The sequence below is a fragment of the Equus asinus genome, chromosome 29 (genome assembly GCF_041296235.1).
Source record: "Equus asinus isolate D_3611 breed Donkey chromosome 29, EquAss-T2T_v2, whole genome shotgun sequence".
NCBI classification, from domain to species: Eukaryota; Metazoa; Chordata; class Mammalia; order Perissodactyla; family Equidae; genus Equus; species Equus asinus.
Window position 1 is genome coordinate 4,637,088 of NC_091818.1, and position 20,680 is coordinate 4,657,767.

A 20,680-nucleotide genomic window follows, 5' to 3' on the forward strand; every position below is an offset into this window, starting at 1 on the left:
CCTCACAGCCATTCTGGTGGTCACAAATGGCTGGATTGCATCATTTGTTCCGGCTGAGTGGTATACCATTGTGTGGCTATAGCCCATCTTCCTTCTCCAATCATCCCTTGCTGGACACCAGGGTGCTTTCCAAGTCTTGGATATCAGGAGTAAGACTGTGGTGAACACAGCCATGCACATGTCTTTATGCGGTAGTCTTTCTGACTGTTTTGGATAAGCAAGCGGCAGATTAATAGCTGGGTCATACGGGACATGGATACTTAAACTTCTGAGGCAGTTCCACACCTTTGGCATCGTGGCTGCACCGGGTTACACTCCCACCAGCAGTGCAGGAGGCTTCCCTTCTCTCCACCTCCTCTCTGACACTTGTTATTTCCTGTCTGCTTCCTTCTAGCCATGCTGACCACAGTGAGCTGCCATGGCCTTGCAGTTTGGATTTGCATTTTCCTGAGACTTCATGATGGTGAACAAGTTTTCATGCACCTACTGGCCCTCTTTCTGTCTTCTTCGGAGAAATCTCTGCTTCCATCTTTTGACCAGGTTTTCATTGGCTTGTTTTTTTTCTTGTGGAGACGTGCGAGTTGATTGTATCTTTGGGCTTTTCACCCCTTGTCCGATGTGTGGTTTGCAAACATCCTCTCCCAATCGTTGTGGTGTCTTAGTATTCAGTTGATGGTTTCCTTGAGTGGGCAGAAGTGTGTGCATTTGATGTGGTCCCGTTTGTTTCTTGTTTCCTTTGTTGCCCTTGCCCAGTCAGACATGCTTCTTCCAAATAGGCGGCTCAGACAGATGGCAAAGAGCACTCTGCCTAGGTCTTCTCCTACAAGGTTCACGGTTTCAAGTCTGCCATTCAAGGCTTTAATCCACTTCAGGTGGTGTGTGTGCCAGGTGTAACATCATGGTGTACTCTCGTTGTGTTCCATGTGGCTGTGCAGGCTTCCCAGCACCGTTTATTGTAGAGACTCTCCTTCCTCCGCTGTCTCCACTTGGCTCCCTGGTCCAAAATGGGCTGTCCATGTAAGTTTGAGTTGGGCTCTGGGCTCTCAATTGTTTTGCATGGGTCTTCATGCCTGTTTTGGGGCCCAGACTGTGCCGTTTCGGTACCTAGCGCTTCGTCCTCTATGTTGAAATCAGAAATTGTGACACGTGCTGCTTTGTTCGTTTTCCTGAGGATTCCTTTGCCTAGTCAGGGTCTCGTGTTGCTGGCTAGAAACTTTAGGATTCTCTCTTCTTCTCTGTGGCAAATACTGCTGCAACTTTGACTGGGATTGCATGGAATCCAGAGATTCCTTACTGCGGTATGAACCTTTCAAGTGTGTTAATCCTTCCATTCCTAGATCCCTCGATATCTTTTTTTTTCTTGTGTCTTCTTGAGTTTCTTTCCCCAAAGGTTTGCTGGTTTTTGAATTAACATAGAATTCACCTGTTTTGCTAAGGTTATTCACAGAGATCCTATTCTTCGTAATGGCAAGCTCCTGTTTTTTTGTTTTTTTTTTCCTTAGCTTCAGTTTTTCTATTCTTTGCAACTTTTAATTGGTTTTGTTTTGGCACAAGTGCATTGCTGTGCTCACATCTGCTGGCAATGCTCCTGTATTTGCTGTGGAAGTCTGGCCCTGTCCAACGTCCCTTCCCATCTGCCTCTACTCTACCTCGGACGCCTGCACCAGAACAACTGAAGCAGTGGTGAGGAGGCCCAAACCGAGGATTCCACCCAGCCCATACTGGGCCACAGACCCAGAAGGTGCGGACCTCACCACTGCACCACCGGCCGGCCACTTACATGTTCAGTGGCAACGTGCAGTTGAGTGCAACGGGAGTTAAATATACTAGTGAGCCCAACTCTAGCACTGTGTAGATGAGGCTAGGTTGTTTTTCGGGTCCATTGTGATGTCAGAGGATTTGTCATAATTGTGTCTCTGAGGTCCAGCATGCTTCCTGGATACAGGTTTCAGAGCCTGCTTGGAGCAGTCTCATAACTCACCCTTCCCAGTTAGCCCATGCTTGACCTTCGCTGCCGTTTTTTGGCTTGTGAATTTCTCTGACTTTCAAACGTTCCAGCAGAGTCTGTCTAAAGACGGACATCATCTTTCATTGTGGATAATTCAGGTGTGATTTCTGTTCACCTTCCATTTTCTGGGTCCTCTTTTTCTTTTCCATAGTATACTCGTCATGGTCTTTCTCAGCTATCTCCCTTAGACATGCTTATCAGTCCGTTCTCCTTCATTCCGAGGGATTAGTTTGTATTTCTTTAATCGCTGTATGTTCTCTAGGGTGAGGTGTGAGTGCTTTCGTGACTCTTGGTTGTTGTCCTTGAATTTGCACCGGTCACTTGTAGGACTCTTGGCTATCCTAGCCTAGGTCAAACTAAGCACTGAGAACACGTGGTCATGTGGGTTGGTTTGACATCCTGAGATCAGAAACTCCAAATTCGAGGTGGTCCTGGCAACCCCCTTCACGGACACAATGTCTCCAAGACAACTTAGACAAATCGGATGAATTCCACTCTCCAGGAAAGATATTTTTCTGTCTCTTTTCCGGATTTGGGAAGTTTCGAACTTGACCCCTGATCCTTCAACGTTCCCCTAGATTCCGTCCAGATACCGGCTTACTTAATTTCTATAGGGTGTGCCATTTGTTTGCCCTACATCCTCTACCCTGGCCTGTTTATTTTTCTTGAAACACAACTGTAAAGTTCTAATTTTCGTGCAACTTCCTTACATATGGTGTCAAAACACATAATCAATAATCCTTCTACGGCAAGAGGTAGGGGGAGAGAATTTCGATGGAGGCAAACAGAGCACACTAGCCTGGGAGGGCAGCCTTCACGAAGGAACGAAGCCCTGTGGAAGAGGGTGCTTTTCAGCACCCTTGTAGAGCACTTCCAAACAAAGAGACATACCCCAAGCGTGACAGGGCTCCATTCCTTCAAGGCTTCCAAGACATCTCTTGGGACACATTACCATGTGCCCAGTGGGCCCACGTGACACCAGAGCTTCGGAAAAAGAGACTGACCTTCAAAGAATGCTATGGGCCTTGGAAAGGAGGCATCGATTCTTCTCTTCAATGTCCTCAAGACATCTTTCTTGACTTTGCATTATGCTTAAGGCACAAGGGCACTGTAGGTGTGATGAACGCCAAGTCCGGCCACTTGTTTCCAATGAAGTTGCAAGCTTGAATCAGCATGACCTCCCCATAGACTTGAATAGATGACAATGTTCTCCTCTCCGTGCCTGTCCCTCTATTCTCACTTGTGGCCTAGGGTTCCTTTCTTATCCCTTGCAACAGACTCTGTTTTATCTCTTCTAGTTTCTGTGCCTGCTTTCTGTTTGCCAAACCTGTTTCTGGGTGTCTGTCCCTTTAATAGCCTAGCCTAGGCCAATCCTCAGACTGTAACCATGCGGCCACCCTGGGGGACATGTTCACCGTGATGTCATAAGCGACCTCAAAATTCGAAGTTGTCCTGACAACCTCCGTGCACACAGAGTTTCACAGCCATCTCAGACCAGTCTGACTCCTCACCCTGTCTAGGTAGGATAGTTTTCCTTTTTCTGCAATTGTTGTCAGTTTCTATCTTTCTCCTTGAACTTCGAAAGGGCTCCTACATTCTCTCTAGACACTGGTTTCACTCCTGTAAGATTATCCTGGGTTTTATCTCTTATATCTTGGGTAGATGGCAAAATGGGTGGACCTTACCCAGAAAAAGTCCTGGACTCCCTCACAAGTTGAAGTTGCCCAGGGAATGTTCTGATGCACAATGATGGTGTCATCTCGTGGCACTCTGCCAATTCCACCTTGGCAGGTCACAAGTTTTCCTTCCTTCTGCCTTTGGGAAGTGTACCAGATACTTCCATAGATTGTAATATTCTTATGGTTCCTTTTCTTGTGCGTATTGATAACGTATCCTCACAATTGCTGCTTATTTATGATCTCTGCCCGCACCATACCATGAAATCTATATTTCCTAACACTACTAATGTGATATGCACTCGTAATGTGAAACAGTGAGGCCCGGGCCGCCCAAGCGGAATGTGGGCACTTACCTGCTCCACCACAGGGCCGGCCCTGAATTGTACTTTTGGACCAACCTTTTGCCTGAACTTGGGAAGACGTGGGCCTGTTTGGATTATTCGTGAAGGTGATTAGTAATAACATCATGGACGGTAACATTTTCCGTTCGTTCATGGGTTTAGGACTGATCATGTTCTCTTCGTAGTATTCCTCTTCACCTATTTGGAATGGTCTGCCTTTCTGTAGCATCTGTAAGCATTTGGAGGTGATTTTCCATCCTTGGAAGTTCACCTTCCGTAAACTCTTTCCGCCCCCAAAGCTTTATGACATCATTCTGGACCCCGTTTTGGATTTTTGATTTGAGGTGAATTTATAGCCATGACCCTGCATTAGAACGTACTATAACTTCCAGATTCACATCCTCATTGCTTTAGACTTCTGTGTAGCTTACATCATCTTCACCAGTGTAAGACTAATCACAGGCCCTCACCACACACTTGTGCCTAATCTTCTCTTTCACCCTCCGTCACCGCCCCTCTTTGCCTCTGGGAGCCCGCATACAAATGTTCAGTGCCACCTGTTGGTTAGTGCTTGCTTTTTCTTCGCCTTGTAAGTGAGATTCTATGGTATTTGAATTTCTCACTGGGGCTTGTTACACTTCCCCTAAAACCCTCACAGCCATTCTGGTGGTCACAAATGGCTGGATTGCATCATTTGTTCCGGCTGAGTGGTATACCATTGTGTGGCTATAGCCCATCTTCCTTCTCCAATCATCCCTTGCTGGACACCAGGGTGCTTTCCAAGTCTTGGATATCAGGAGTAAGACGGTGGTGAACACAGCCATGCACATGTCTTTATGCGGTAGTCTTTCTGACTTTTTTGGATAAGCAAGCGGCAGATTAATAGCTGGGTCATACGGGACATGGATACTTAAACTTCTGAGGCAGTTCCACACCTTTGGCATCGTGGCTGCACCGGGTTACACTCCCACCAGCAGTGCAGGAGGCTTCCCTTCTCTGCACCTCCTCTCTGACACTTGTTATTAACTGTCTGCTTCCTTCTAGCCATGCTGACCACAGTGAGCTGCCATGGCCTTGCAGTTTGGATTTGCATTTTCCTGAGACTTAATGATGGTGAACAAGTTTTCATGCACCTACTGGCCCTCTTTCTGTCTTCTTCGGAGAAATCTCTGCTTCCATCTTTTGACCAGGTTTTCATTGGCTTGTTTTTTTTCTTGTGGAGACGTGCGAGTTGATTGTATCTTTGGGCTTTTCACCCCTTGTCCGATGTGTGGTTTGCAAACATCCTCTCCCAATTGTTGTGGTGTCTTAGTATTCAGTTGATGGTTTCCTTGAGTGGGCAGAAGTGTGTGCATTTGATGTGGTCCCGTTTGTTTCTTGTTTCCTTTGTTGCCCTTGCCCAGTCAGACATGCTTCTTCCAAATAGGCGGCTCAGACAGATGGCAAAGAGCACTCTGCCTAGGTCTTCTCCTACAAGGTTCACGGTTTCAAGTCTGCCATTCAAGGCTTTAATCCATTTCAGGTGGTGTGTGTGCCAGGTGTAACATCATGGTGTACTCTCGTTGTGTTCCATGTGGCTGTGCAGGCTTCCCAGCACCGTTTATTGTAGAGACTCTCCTTCCTCCGCTGTCTCCACTTGGCTCCCTGGTCCAAAATGGGCTGTCCATGTAAGTTTGAGTTGGGCTCTGGGCTCTCAATTGTTTTGCATGGGTCTTCATGCCTGTTTTGGGGCCCAGACTGTGCCGTTTCGGTACCTAGCGCTTCGTCCTCTATGTTGAAATCAGAAATTGTGACACGTGCTGCTTTGTTCGTTTTCCTGAGGATTCCTTTGCCTAGTCAGGGTCTCGTGTTGCTGGCTAGAAACTTTAGGATTCTCTCTTCTTCTCTGTGGCAAATACTGCTGCAACTTTGACTGGGATTGCATGGAATCCAGAGATTCCTTACTGCGGTATGAACCTTTCAAGTGTGTTAATCCTTCCATTCCTACATCCCTCGATATCTTTTTTTTTCTTGTGTCTTCTTGAGTTTCTTTCCCCAAAGGTTTGCTAGTTTTTGAATTAACATAGAATTCACCTGTTTTGCTAAGGTTATTCACAGAGATCCTATTCTTCGTAATGGCAAGCTCCTGTTTTTTTTTTTTTTTTCCTTAGCTTCAGTTTTTCTATTCTTTGCAACTTTTAATTGGTTTTGTTTTGGCACAAGTGCATTGCTGTGCTCACATCTGCTGGCAATGCTCCTGTATTTGCTGTGGAAGTCTGGCCCTGTCCAACGTCCCTTCCCATCTGCCTCTACTCTACCTCGGACGCCTGCACCAGAACAACTGAAGCAGTGGTGAGGAGGCCCAAACCGAGGATTCCACCCAGCCCATACTGGGCCACAGACCCAGAAGGTGCGGACCTCACCACTGCACCACCGGCCGGCCACTTACATGTTCAGTGGCAACGTGCAGTTGAGTGCAACGGGAGTTAAATATACTAGTGAGCCCAACTCTAGCACTGTGTAGATGAGGCTAGGTTGTTTTTCGGGTCCATTGTGATGTCAGAGGATTTGTCATAATTGTGTCTCTGAGGTCCAGCATGCTTCCTGGATACAGGTTTCAGAGCCTGCTTGGAGCAGTCTCATAACTCACCCTTCCCAGTTAGCCCATGCTTGACGTTCGCTGCCGTTTTATGGCTTGTGAATTTCTCTGACTTTCAAACGTTCCAGCAGAGTCTGTCTAAAGACGGACATCATCTTTCATTGTGGATAATTCAGGTGTGATTTCTGTTCACCTTCCATTTTCTGGGTCCTCTTTTTCTTTTCCATAGTATACTCGTCATGGTCTTTCTCAGCTATCTCCCTTAGACATGCTTATCAGTCCGTTCTCCTTCATTCCGAGGGATTAGTTTGTATTTCTTTAATCGCTGTATGTTCTCTAGGGTGAGGTGTGAGTGCTTTCGTGACTCTTGGTTGTTGTCCTTGAATTTGCACCGGTCACTTGTAGGACTCTTGGCTATCCTAGCCTAGGTCAAACTAAGCACTGAGAACACGTGGTCATGTGGGTTGGTTTGACATCCTGAGATCAGAAACTCCAAATTCGAGGTGGTCCTGGCAACTCCCTTCACGGACACAATGTTTCCAAGACAACTTAGACAAATCGGATGAATTCCACTCTCCAGGAAAGATATATTTCTGTCTCTTTTCCGGATTTGGGTAGTTTCGAACTTGACCCCTGATCCTTGAACGTTCCCCTAGATTCCGTCCAGATACGGGCTTACTTAATTTTTATAGGGTGTGCCATTTGTTTGCCCTACATCCTCTACCCTGGCCTGTTTATTTTTCTTGAAACACAACTGTAAAGTTCTAATTTTCGTGCAACTTCCTTACATATGGTGTCAAAACACATAATCAATAATCCTTCTACGGCAAGAGGTAGGGGGAGAGAATTTCGATGGAGGCAAACAGAGCACACTAGCCTGGGAGGGCAGCCTTCACGAAGGAACGAAGCCCTGTGGAAGAGGGTGCTTTTCAGCACCCTTGTAGAGCACTTCCAAACAAAGAGACATACCCCAAGCGTGACAGGGCTCCATTCCTTCAAGGCTTCCAAGACATCTCTTGGGACACATTACCATGTGCCCAGTGGGCCCACGTGACACCAGAGCTTCGGAAAAAGAGACTGACCTGCAAAGAATGCTATGGGCCTTGGAAAGGAGGCATCGATTCTTCTCTTCAATGTCCTCAAGACATCTTTCTTGACTTTGCATTATGCTTAAGGCACAAGGGCACTGTAGGTGTGATGAACGCCAAGTCCGGCCACTTGTTTCCAATGAAGTTGCAAGCTTGAATCAGCATGACCTCCCCATAGACTTGAATAGATGACAATGTTCTCCTCTCCGTGCCTGTCCCTCTATTCTCACTTGTGGCCTAGGGTTCCTTTCTTATCCCTTGCATCAGACTCTGTTTTATCTCTTCTAGTTTCTGTGCCTGCTTTCTGTTTGCCAAACCTGTTTCTGGGTATCTGTCCCTTTAATAGCCTAGCCTAGGCCAATCCTCAGACTGTAACCATGCGGCCACCCTGGGGGACATGTTCACCGTGATGTCATAAGCGACCTCAAAATTCGAAGTTGTCCTGACAACCTCCGTGCACACAGAGTTTCACAGCCATCTCAGACCAGTCTGACTCCTCACCCTGTCTAGGTAGGATAGTTTTCCTTTTTCTGCAATTGTTGTCAGTTTCTATCTTTCTCCTTGAACTTCGAAAGGGCTCCTACATTCTCTCTAGACACTGGTTTCACTCCTGTAAGATTATCCTGGGTTTTATCTCTTATATCTTGGGTAGATGGCAAAATGGGTGGACCTTACCCAGAAAAAGTCCTGGACTCCCTCACAAGTTGAAGTTGCCCAGGGAATGTTCTGATGCACAATGATGGTGTCATCTCGTGGCACTCTGCCAATTCCACCTTGGCAGGTCACAAGTTTTCCTTCCTTCTGCCTTTGGGAAGTGTACCAGATACTTCCATAGATTGTAATATTCTTATGGTTCCTTTTCTTGTGCGTATTGATAACGTATCCTCACAATTGCTGCTTATTTATGATCTCTGCCCGCACCATACCATGAAATCTATATTTCCTAACACTACTAATGTGATATGCACTCGTAATGTGAAACAGTGAGGCCCGGGCCGCCCAAGCGGAATGTGGGCACTTACCTGCTCCACCACAGGGCCGGCCCTGAATTGTACTTTTGGACCAACCTTTTGCCTGAACTTGGGAAGACGTGGGCCTGTTTGGATTATTCGTGAAGGTGATTAGTAATAACATCATGGACGGTAACATTTTCCGTTCGTTCATGGGTTTAGGACTGATCATGTTCTCTTCGTAGTATTCCTCTTCACCTATTTGGAATGGTCTGCCTTTCTGTAGCATCTGTAAGCATTTGGAGGTGATTTTCCATCCTTGGAAGTTCACCTTCCGTAAACTCTTTCCGCCCCCAAAGCTTTATGACATCATTCTGGACCCCGTTTTGGATTTTTGATTTGAGGTGAATTTATAGCCATGACCCTGCATTAGAACGTACTATAACTTCCAGATTCACATCCTCATTGCTTTACACTTCTGTGTAGCTTACATCATCTTCACCAGTGTAAGACTAATCACAGGCCCTCACCACACACTTGTGCCTAATCTTCTCTTTCACCCTCCGTCACCGCCCCTCTTTGCCTCTGGGAGCCCGCATACAAATGTTCAGTGCCACCTGTTGGTTAGTGCTTGCTTTTTCTTCGCCTTGTAAGTGAGATTCTATGGTATTTGAATTTCTCACTGGGGCTTGTTACACTTCCCCTAAAACCCTCACAGCCATTCTGGTGGTCACAAATGGCTGGATTGCATCATTTGTTCCGGCTGAGTGGTATACCATTGTGTGGCTATAGCCCATCTTCCTTCTCCAATCATCCCTTGCTGGACACCAGGGTGCTTTCCAAGTCTTGGATATCAGGAGTAAGACGGTGGTGAACACAGCCATGCACATGTCTTTATGCGGTAGTCTTTCTGACTGTTTTGGATAAGCAAGCGGCAGATTAATAGCTGGGTCATACGGGACATGGATACTTAAACTTCTGAGGCAGTTCCACACCTTTGGCATCGTGGCTGCACCGGGTTACACTCCCACCAGCAGTGCAGGAGGCTTCCCTTCTCTGCACCTCCTCTCTGACACTTGTTATTTCCTGTCTGCTCCCTCTAGCCATGCTGACCACAGTGAGCTGCAATGGCCTTGCAGTTTGGATTTGCATTTTCCTGAGACTTAATGATGGTGAACAAGTTTTCATGCACCTACTGGCCCTCTTTCTGTCTTCTTCGGAGAAATCTCTGCTTCCATCTTTTGACCAGGTTTTCATTGGCTTGTTTTTTTTCTTGTGGAGACGTGCGAGTTGATTGTATCTTTGGGCTTTTCACCCCTTGTCCGATGTGTGGTTTGCAAACATCCTCTCCCAATTGTTGTGGTGTCTTAGTATTCAGTTGATGGTTTCCTTGAGTGGGCAGAAGTGTGTGCATTTGATGTGGTCCCGTTTGTTTCTTGTTTCCTTTGTTGCCCTTGCCCAGTCAGACATGCTTCTTCCAAATAGGCGGCTCAGACAGATGGCAAAGAGCACTCTGCCTAGGTCTTCTCCTACAAGGTTCACGGTTTCAAGTCTGCCATTCAAGGCTTTAATCCATTTCAGGTGGTGTGTGTGCCAGGTGTAACATCATGGTGTACTCTCGTTGTGTTCCATGTGGCTGTGCAGGCTTCCCAGCACCGTTTATTGTAGAGACTCTCCTTCCTCCGCTGTCTCCACTTGGCTCCCTGGTCCAAAATGGGCTGTCCATGTAAGTTTGAGTTGGGCTCTGGGCTCTCAATTGTTTTGCATGGGTCTTCATGCCTGTTTTGGGGCCCAGACTGTGCCGTTTCGGTACCTAGCGCTTCGTCCTCTATGTTGAAATCAGAAATTGTGACACGTGCTGCTTTGTTCGTTTTCCTGAGGATTCCTTTGCCTAGTCAGGGTCTCGTGTTGCTGGCTAGAAACTTTAGGATTCTCTCTTCTTCTCTGTGGCAAATACTGCTGCAACTTTGACTGGGATTGCATGGAATCCAGAGATTCCTTACTGCGGTATGAACCTTTCAAGTGTGTTAATCCTTCCATTCCTAGATCCCTCGATATCTTTTTTTTTCTTGTGTCTTCTTGAGTTTCTTTCCCCAAAGGTTTGCTAGTTTTTGAATTAACATAGAATTCACCTGTTTTGCTAAGGTTATTCACAGAGATCCTATTCTTCGTAATGGCAAGCTCCTGTTTTTTTGTTTTTTTTTTCCTTAGCTTCAGTTTTTCTATTCTTTGCAACTTTTAATTGGTTTTGTTTTGGCACAAGTGCATTGCTGTGCTCACATCTGCTGGCAATGCTCCTGTATTTGCTGTGGAAGTCTGGCCCTGTCCAACGTCCCTTCCCATCTGCCTCTACTCTACCTCGGACGCCTGCACCAGAACAACTGAAGCAGTGGTGAGGAGGCCCAAACCGAGGATTCCACCCAGCCCATACTGGGCCACAGACCCAGAAGGTGCGGACCTCACCACTGCACCACCGGCCGGCCACTTACATGTTCAGTGGCAACGTGCAGTTGAGTGCAACGGGAGTTAAATATACTAGTGAGCCCAACTCTAGCACTGTGTAGATGAGTCTAGGTTGTTTTTCGGGTCCATTGTGATGTCAGAGGATTTGTCATAATTGTGTCTCTGAGGTCCAGCATGCTTCCTGGATACAGGTTTCAGAGCCTGCTTGGAGCAGTCTCATAACTCACCCTTCCCAGTTAGCCCATGCTTGACGTTCGCTGCCGTTTTATGGCTTGTGAATTTCTCTGACTTTCAAACGTTCCAGCAGAGTCTGTCTAAAGACGGACATCATCTTTCATTGTGGATAATTCAGGTGTGATTTCTGTTCACCTTCCATTTTCTGGGTCCTCTTTTTCTTTTCCATAGTATACTCGTCATGGTCTTTCTCAGCTATCTCCCTTAGACATGCTTATCAGTCCGTTCTCCTTCATTCCGAGGGATTAGTTTGTATTTCTTTAATCGCTGTATGTTCTCTAGGGTGAGGTGTGAGTGCTTTCGTGACTCTTGGTTGTTGTCCTTGAATTTGCACCGGTCACTTGTAGGACTCTTGGCTATCCTAGCCTAGGTCAAACTAAGCACTGAGAACACGTGGTCATGTGGGTTGGTTTGACATCCTGAGATCAGAAACTCCAAATTCGAGGTGGTCCTGGCAACTCCCTTCACGGACACAATGTTTCCAAGACAACTTAGACAAATCGGATGAATTCCACTCTCCAGGAAAGATATTTTTCTGTCTCTTTTCCGGATTTGGGAAGTTTCGAACTTGACCCCTGATCCTTGAACGTTCCCCTAGATTCCGTCCAGATACGGGCTTACTTAATTTTTATAGGGTGTGCCATTTGTTTGCCCTACATCCTCTACCCTGGCCTGTTTATTTTTCTTGAAACACAACTGTAAAGTTCTAATTTTCGTGCAACTTCCTTACATATGGTGTCAAAACACATAATCAATAATCCTTCTACGGCAAGAGGTAGGGGGAGAGAATTTCGATGGAGGCAAACAGAGCACACTAGCCTGGGAGGGCAGCCTTCACGAAGGAACGAAGCCCTGTGGAAGAGGGTGCTTTTCAGCACCCTTGTAGAGCACTTCCAAACAAAGAGACATACCCCAAGCGTGACAGGGCTCCATTCCTTCAAGGCTTCCAAGACATCTCTTGGGACACATTACCATGTGCCCAGTGGGCCCACGTGACACCAGAGCTTCGGAAAAAGAGACTGACCTTCAAAGAATGCTATGGGCCTTGGAAAGGAGGCATCGATTCTTCTCTTCAATGTCCTCAAGACATCTTTCTTGACTTTGCATTATGCTTAAGGCACAAGGGCACTGTAGGTGTGATGAACGCCAAGTCCGGCCACTTGTTTCCAATGAAGTTGCAAGCTTGAATCAGCATGACCTCCCCATAGACTTGAATAGATGACAATGTTCTCCTCTCCGTGCCTGTCCCTCTATTCTCACTTGTGGCCTAGGGTTCCTTTCTTATCCCTTGCAACAGACTCTGTTTTATCTCTTCTAGTTTCTGTGCCTGCTTTCTGTTTGCCAAACCTGTTTCTGGGTGTCTGTCCCTTTAATAGCCTAGCCTAGGCCAATCCTCAGACTGTAACCATGCGGCCACCCTGGGGGACATGTTCACCGTGATGTCCTAAGCGACCTCAAAATTCGAAGTTGTCCTGACAACCTCCGTGCACACAGAGTTTCACAGCCATCTCAGACCAGTCTGACTCCTCACCCTGTCTAGGTAGGATAGTTTTCCTTTTTCTGCAATTGTTGTCAGTTTCTATCTTTCTCCTTGAACTTCGAAAGGGCTCCTACATTCTCTCTAGACACTGGTTTCACTCCTGTAAGATTATCCTGGGTTTTATCTCTTATATCTTGGGTAGATGGCAAAATGGGTGGACCTTACCCAGAAAAAGTCCTGGACTCCCTCACAAGTTGAAGTTGCCCAGGGAATGTTCTGATGCACAATGATGGTGTCATCTCGTGGCACTCTGCCAATTCCACCTTGGCAGGTCACAAGTTTTCCTTCCTTCTGCCTTTGGGAAGTGTACCAGATACTTCCATAGATTGTAATATTCTTATGGTTCCTTTTCTTGTGCGTATTGATAACGTATCCTCACAATTGCTGCTTATTTATGATCTCTGCCCGCACCATACCATGAAATCTATATTTCCTAACACTACTAATGTGATATGCACTCGTAATGTGAAACAGTGAGGCCCGGGCCGCCCAAGCGGAATGTGGGCACTTACCTGCTCCACCACAGGGCCGGCCCTGAATTGTACTTTTGGACCAACCTTTTGCCTGAACTTGGGAAGACGTGGGCCTGTTTGGATTATTCGTGAAGGTGATTAGTAATAACATCATGGACGGTAACATTTTCCGTTCGTTCATGGGTTTAGGACTGATCATGTTCTCTTCGTAGTATTCCTCTTCACCTATTTGGAATGGTCTGCCTTTCTGTAGCATCTGTAAGCATTTGGAGGTGATTTTCCATCCTTGGAAGTTCACCTTCCGTAAACTCTTTCCGCCCCCAAAGCTTTATGACATCATTCTGGACCCCGTTTTGGATTTTTGATTTGAGGTGAATTTATAGCCATGACCCTGCATTAGAACGTACTATAACTTCCAGATTCACATCCTCATTGCTTTAGACTTCTGTGTAGCTTACATCATCTTCACCAGTGTAAGACTAATCACAGGCCCTCACCACACACTTGTGCCTAATCTTCTCTTTCACCCTCCGTCACCGCCCCTCTTTGCCTCTGGGAGCCCGCATACAAATGTTCAGTGCCACCTGTTGGTTAGTGCTTGCTTTTTCTTCTCCTTGTAAGTGAGATTCTATGGTATTTGAATTTCTCCCTGGGGCTTGTTACACTTCCCCTAAAACCCTCACAGCCATTCTGGTGGTCACAAATGGCTGGATTGCATCATTTGTTCCGGCTGAGTGGTATACCATTGTGTGGCTATAGCCCATCTTCCTTCTCCAATCATCCCTTGCTGGACACCAGGGTGCTTTCCAAGTCTTGGATATCAGGAGTAAGACTGTGGTGAACACAGCCATGCACATGTCTTTATGCGGTAGTCTTTCTGACTGTTTTGGATAAGCAAGCGGCAGATTAATAGCTGGGTCATACGGGACATGGATACTTAAATTTCTGAGGCAGTTCCACACCTTTGGCATCGTGGCTGCACCGGGTTACACTCCCACCAGCAGTGCAGGAGGCTTCCCTTCTCTCCACCTCCTCTCTGACACTTGTTATTTCCTGTCTGCTTCCTTCTAGCCATGCTGACCACAGTGAGCTGCCATGGCCTTGCAGTTTGGATTTGCATTTTCCTGAGACTTCATGATGGTGAACAAGTTTTCATGCACCTACTGGCCCTCTTTCTGTCTTCTTCGGAGAAATCTCTGCTTCCATCTTTTGACCAGGTTTTCATTGGCTTGTTTTTTTTCTTGTGGAGACGTGCGAGTTGATTGTATCTTTGGGCTTTTCACCCCTTGTCCGATGTGTGGTTTGCAAACATCCTCTCCCAATTGTTGTGGTGTCTTAGTATTCAGTTGATGGTTTCCTTGAGTGGGCAGAAGTGTGTGCATTTGATGTGGTCCCGTTTGTTTCTTGTTTCCTTTGTTGCCCTTGCCCAGTCAGACATGCTTCTTCCAAATAGGTGGCTCAGACAGATGGCAAAGAGCACTCTGCCTAGGTCTTCTCCTACAAGGTTCACGGTTTCAAGTCTGCCATTCAAGGCTTTAATCCATTTCAGGTGGTGTGTGTGCCAGGTGTAACATCATGGTGTACTCTCGTTGTGTTCCATGTGGCTGTGCAGGCTTCCCAGCACCGTTTATTGTAGAGACTCTCCTTTCTCCGCTGTCTCCACTTGGCTCCCTGGTCCAAAATGGGCTGTCCATGTAAGTTTGAGTTGGGCTCTGGGCTCTCAATTGTTTTGCATGGGTCTTCATGCCTGTTTTGGGGCCCAGACTGTGCCGTTTCGGTACCTAGCGCTTCGTCCTCTATGTTGAAATCAGAAATTGTGACACGTGCTGCTTTGTTCGTTTTCCTGAGGATTCCTTTGCCTAGTCAGGGTCTCGTGTTGCTGGCTAGAAACTTTAGGATTCTCTCTTCTTCTCTGTGGCAAATACTGCTGCAACTTTGACTGGGATTGCATGGAATCCAGAGATTCCTTACTGCGGTATGAACCTTTCAAGTGTGTTAATCCTTCCATTCCTAGATCCCTCGATATCTTTTTTTTTCTTGTGTCTTCTTGAGTTTCTTTCCCCAAAGGTTTGCTAGTTTTTGAATTAACATAGAATTCACCTGTTTTGCTAAGGTTATTCACAGAGATCCTATTCTTCGTAATGGCAAGCTCCTGTTTTTTTGTTTTTTTTTTTCCTTAGCTTCAGTTTTTCTAATCTTTGCAACTTTTAATTGGTTTTGTTTTGGCACAAGTGCATTGCTGTGCTCACATCTGCTGGCAATGCTCCTGTATTTGCTGTGGAAGTCTGGCCCTGTCCAACGTCCCTTCCCATCTGCCTCTACTCTACCTCGGACGCCTGCACCAGAACAACTGAAGCAGTGGTGAGGAGGCCCAAACCGAGGATTCCACCCAGCCCATACTGGGCCACAGACCCAGAAGGTGCGGACCTCACCACTGCACCACCGGCCGGCCACTTACATGTTCAGTGGCAACGTGCAGTTGAGTGCAATGGGAGTTAAATATACTAGTGAGCCCAACTCTAGCACTGTGTAGATGAGGCTAGGTTGTTTTTCGGGTCCATTGTGATGTCAGAGGATTTGTCATAATTGTGTCTCTGAGGTCCAGCATGCTTCCTGGATACAGGTTTCAGAGCCTGCTTGGAGCAGTCTCATAACTCACCCTTCCCAGTTAGCCCATGCTTGACCTTCGCTGCCGTTTTTTGGCTTGTGAATTTCTCTGACTTTCAAACGTTCCAGCAGAGTCTGTCTAAAGACGGACATCATCTTTCATTGTGGATAATTCAGGTGTGATTTCTGTTCACCTTCCATTTTCTGGGTCCTCTTTTTCTTTTCCATAGTATACTCGTCATGGTCTTTCTCAGCTATCTCCCTTAGACATGCTTATCAGTCCGTTCTCCTTCATTCCAAGGGATTAGTTTGTATTTCTTTAATCGCTGTATGTTCTCTAGGGTGAGGTGTGAGTGCTTTCGTGACTCTTGGTTGTTGTCCTTGAATTTGCACCGGTCACTTGTAGGACTCTTGGCTATCCTAGCCTAGGTCAAACTAAGCACTGAGAACACGTGGTCATGTGGGTTGGTTTGACATCCTGAGATCAGAAACTCCAAATTCGAGGTGGTCCTGGCAACCCCCTTCACGGACACAATGTTTCCAAGACAACTTAGACAAATCGGATGAATTCCACTCTCCAGGAAAGATATTTTTCTGTCTCTTTTCCGGATTTGGGAAGTTTCGAACTTGACCCCTGATCCTTGAACGTTCCCCTAGATTCCGTCCAGATACGGGCTTACTTAATTTTTATAGGGTGTGCCATTTGTTTGCCCTACATCCTCTACCCTGGCCTGTTTATTTTTCTTGAAACACAACTGTAAAGTTCTAATTTTCGTGCAACTTCCTTACATATGGTGTCAAAACACATAATCAATAATCCTTCTACGGCAAGAGGTAGGGGGAGAGAATTTCGATGGAGGCAAACAGAGCACACTAGCCTGGGAGGGCAGCCTTCACGAAGGAACGAAGCCCTGTGGAAGAGGGTGCTTTTCAGCACCCTTGTAGAGCACTTCCAAACAAAGAGACATACCCCAAGCGTGACAGGGCTCCATTCCTTCAAGGCTTCCAAGACATCTCTTGGGACACATTACCATGTGCCCAGTGGGCCCACGTGACACCAGAGCTTCGGAAAAAGAGACTGACCTGCAAAGAATGCTATGGGCCTTGGAAAGGAGGCATCGATTCTTCTCTTCAATGTCCTCAAGACATCTTTCTTGACTTTGCATTATGCTTAAGGCACAAGGGCACTGTAGGTGTGATGAACGCCAAGTCCGGCCACTTGTTTCCAATGAAGTTGCAAGCTTGAATCAGCATGACCTCCCCATAGACTTGAATAGATGACAATGTTCTCCTCTCCGTGCCTGTCCCTCTATTCTCACTTGTGGCCTAGGGTTCCTTTCTTATCCCTTGCATCAGACTCTGTTTTATCTCTTCTAGTTTCTGTGCCTGCTTTCTGTTTGCCAAACCTGTTTCTGGGTATCTGTCCCTTTAATAGCCTAGCCTAGGCCAATCCTCAGACTGTAACCATGCGGCCACCCTGGGGGACATGTTCACCGTGATGTCATAAGCGACCTCAAAATTCGAAGTTGTCCTGACAACCTCCGTGCACACAGAGTTTCACAGCCATCTCAGACCAGTCTGACTCCTCACCCTGTCTAGGTAGGATAGTTTTCCTTTTTCTGCAATTGTTGTCAGTTTCTATCTTTCTCCTTGAACTTCGAAAGGGCTCCTACATTCTCTCTAGACACTGGTTTCACTCCTGTAAGATTATCCTGGGTTTTATCTCTTATATCTTGGGTAGATGGCAAAATGGGTGGACCTTACCCAGAAAAAGTCCTGGACTCCCTCACAAGTTGAAGTTGCCCAGGGAATGTTCTGATGCACAATGATGGTGTCATCTCGTGGCACTCTGCCAATTCCACCTTGGCAGGTCACAAGTTTTCCTTCCTTCTGCCTTTGGGAAGTGTACCAGATACTTCCATAGATTGTAATATTCTTATGGTTCCTTTTCTTGTGCGTATTGATAACGTATCCTCACAATTGCTGCTTATTTATGATCTCTGCCCGCACCATACCATGAAATCTATATTTCCTAACACTACTAATGTGATATGCACTCGTAATGTGAAACAGTGAGGCCCGGGCCGCCCAAGCGGAATGTGGGCACTTACCTGCTCCACCACAGGGCCGGCCCTGAATTGTACTTTTGGACCAACCTTTTGCCTGAACTTGGGAAGACGTGGGCCTGTTTGGATTATTCGTGAAGGTGATTAGTAATAACATCATGGACGGTAACATTTTCCGTTCGTTCATGGGTTTAGGACTGATCATGTTCTCTTCGTAGTATTCCTCTTCACCTATTTGGAATGGTCTGCCTTTCTGTAGCATCTGTAAGCATTTGGAGGTGATTTTCCATCCTTGGAAGTTCACCTTCCGTAAACTCTTTCCGCCCCCAAAGCTTTATGACATCATTCTGGACCCCGTTTTGGATTTTTGATTTGAGGTGAATTTATAGCCATGACCCTGCATTAGAACGTACTATAACTTCCAGATTCACATCCTCATTGCTTTACACTTCTGTGTAGCTTACATCATCTTCACCAGTGTAAGACTAATCACAGGCCCTCACCACACACTTGTGCCTAATCTTCTCTTTCACCCTCCGTCACCGCCCCTCTTTGCCTCTGGGAGCCCGCATACAAATGTTCAGTGCCACCTGTTGGTTAGTGCTTGCTTTTTCTTCGCCTTGTAAGTGAGATTCTATGGTATTTGAATTTCTCACTGGGGCTTGTTACACTTCCCCTAAAACCCTCACAGCCATTCTGGTGGTCACAAATGGCTGGATTGCATCATTTGTTCCGGCTGAGTGGTATACCATTGTGTGGCTATAGCCCATCTTCCTTCTCCAATCATCCCTTGCTGGACACCAGGGTGCTTTCCAAGTCTTGGATATCAGGAGTAAGACTGTGGTGAACACAGCCATGCACATGTCTTTATGCGGTAGTCTTTCTGACTGTTTTGGATAAGCAAGTGGCAGATTAATAGCTGGGTCATACGGGACATGGATACTTAAATTTCTGAGGCAGTTCCACACCTTTGGCATCGTGGCTGCACCGGGTTACACTCCCACCAGCAGTGCAGGAGGCTTCCCTTCTCTCCACCTCCTCTCTGACACTTGTTATTTCCTGTCTGCTTCCTTCTAGCCATGCTGACCACAGTGAGCTGCCATGGCCTTGCAGTTTGGATTTGCATTTTCCTGAGACTTCATGATGGTGAACAAGTTTTCATGCACCTACTGGCCCTCTTTCTGTCTTCTTCGGAGAAATCTCTGCTTCCATCTTTTGACCAGGTTTTCATTGGCTTGTTTTTTTTCTTGTGGAGACGTGCGAGTTGATTGTATCTTTGGGCTTTTCACCCCTTGTCCGATGTGTGGTTTGCAAACATCCTCTCCCAATTGTTGTGGTGTCTTAGTATTCAGTTGATGGTTTCCTTGAGTGGGCAGAAGTGTGTGCATTTGATGTGGTCCCGTTTGTTTCTTGTTTCCTTTGTTGCCCTTGCCCAGTCAGACATGCTTCTTCCAAATAGGCGGCTCAGACAGATGGCAAAGAGCACTCTGCCTAGGTCTTCTCCTACAAGGTTCACGGTTTCAAGTCTGCCATTCAAGGCTTTAATCCACTTCAGGTGGTGTGTGTGCCAGGTGTAACATCATGGTGTACTCTCGTTGTGTTCCATGTGGCTGTGCAGGCTTCCCAGCACCGTTTATTGTAGAGACTCTCCTTCCTCCGCTGTCTCCACTTGGCTCCCTGGTCCAAAATGGGCTGTCCATGTAAGTTTGAGTTGGGCTCTGGGCTCTCAATTGTTTTGCATGGGTCTTCATGCCTGTTTTGGGGCCCAGACTGTGCCGTTTCGGTACCTAGTGCTTCGTCCTCTATGTTGAAATCAGAAATTGTGACACGTGCTGCTTTGTTCGTTTTCCTGAGGATTCCTTTGCCTAGTCAGGGTCTCGTGTTGCTGGCTAGAAACTTTAGGATTCTCTCTTCTTCTCTGTGGCAAATACTGCTGCAACTTTGACTGGGATTGCATGGAATCCAGAGATTCCTTACTGCGGTATGAACCTTTCAAGTGTGTTAATCCTTCCATTCCTAGATCCCTCGATATCTTTTTTTTTCTTGTGTCTTCTTGAGTTTCTTTCCCCAAAGGTTTGCTAGTTTTTGAATTAACATAGAATTCACCTGTTTTGCTAAGGTTATTCACAGAGATCCTATTCTTCGTAATGGCAAGCTCCTGTTTTTTTTTTTTTTTTTCCTTAGCTTCAGTTTTTCTATTCTTTGCAACTTTTAATTGGTTTTGTTTTGGCACAAGTGCATTGCTGTGCTCACATCTGCTGGCAATGCTCCTGTATTTGCTGTGGAAGTCTGGCCCTGTCCAACGTCCCTTCCCATCTGCCTCTACTCTACCTCGGACGCCTGCACCAGAACAACTGAAGCAGTGGTGAGGAGGCCCAAACCGAGGATTCCACCCAGCCCATACTGGGCCACAGACCCAGAAGGTGCGGACCTCACCACTGCACCACCGGCCGGCCACTTACATGTTCAGTGGCAACGTGCAGTTGAGTGCAATGGGAGTTAAATATACTAGTGAGCCCAACTCTAGCACTGTGTAGATGAGTCTAGGTTGTTTTTCGGGTCCATTGTGATGTCAGAGGATTTGTCATAATTGTGTCTCTGAGGTCCAGCATGCTTCCTGGATACAGGTTTCAGAGCCTGCTTGGAGCAGTCT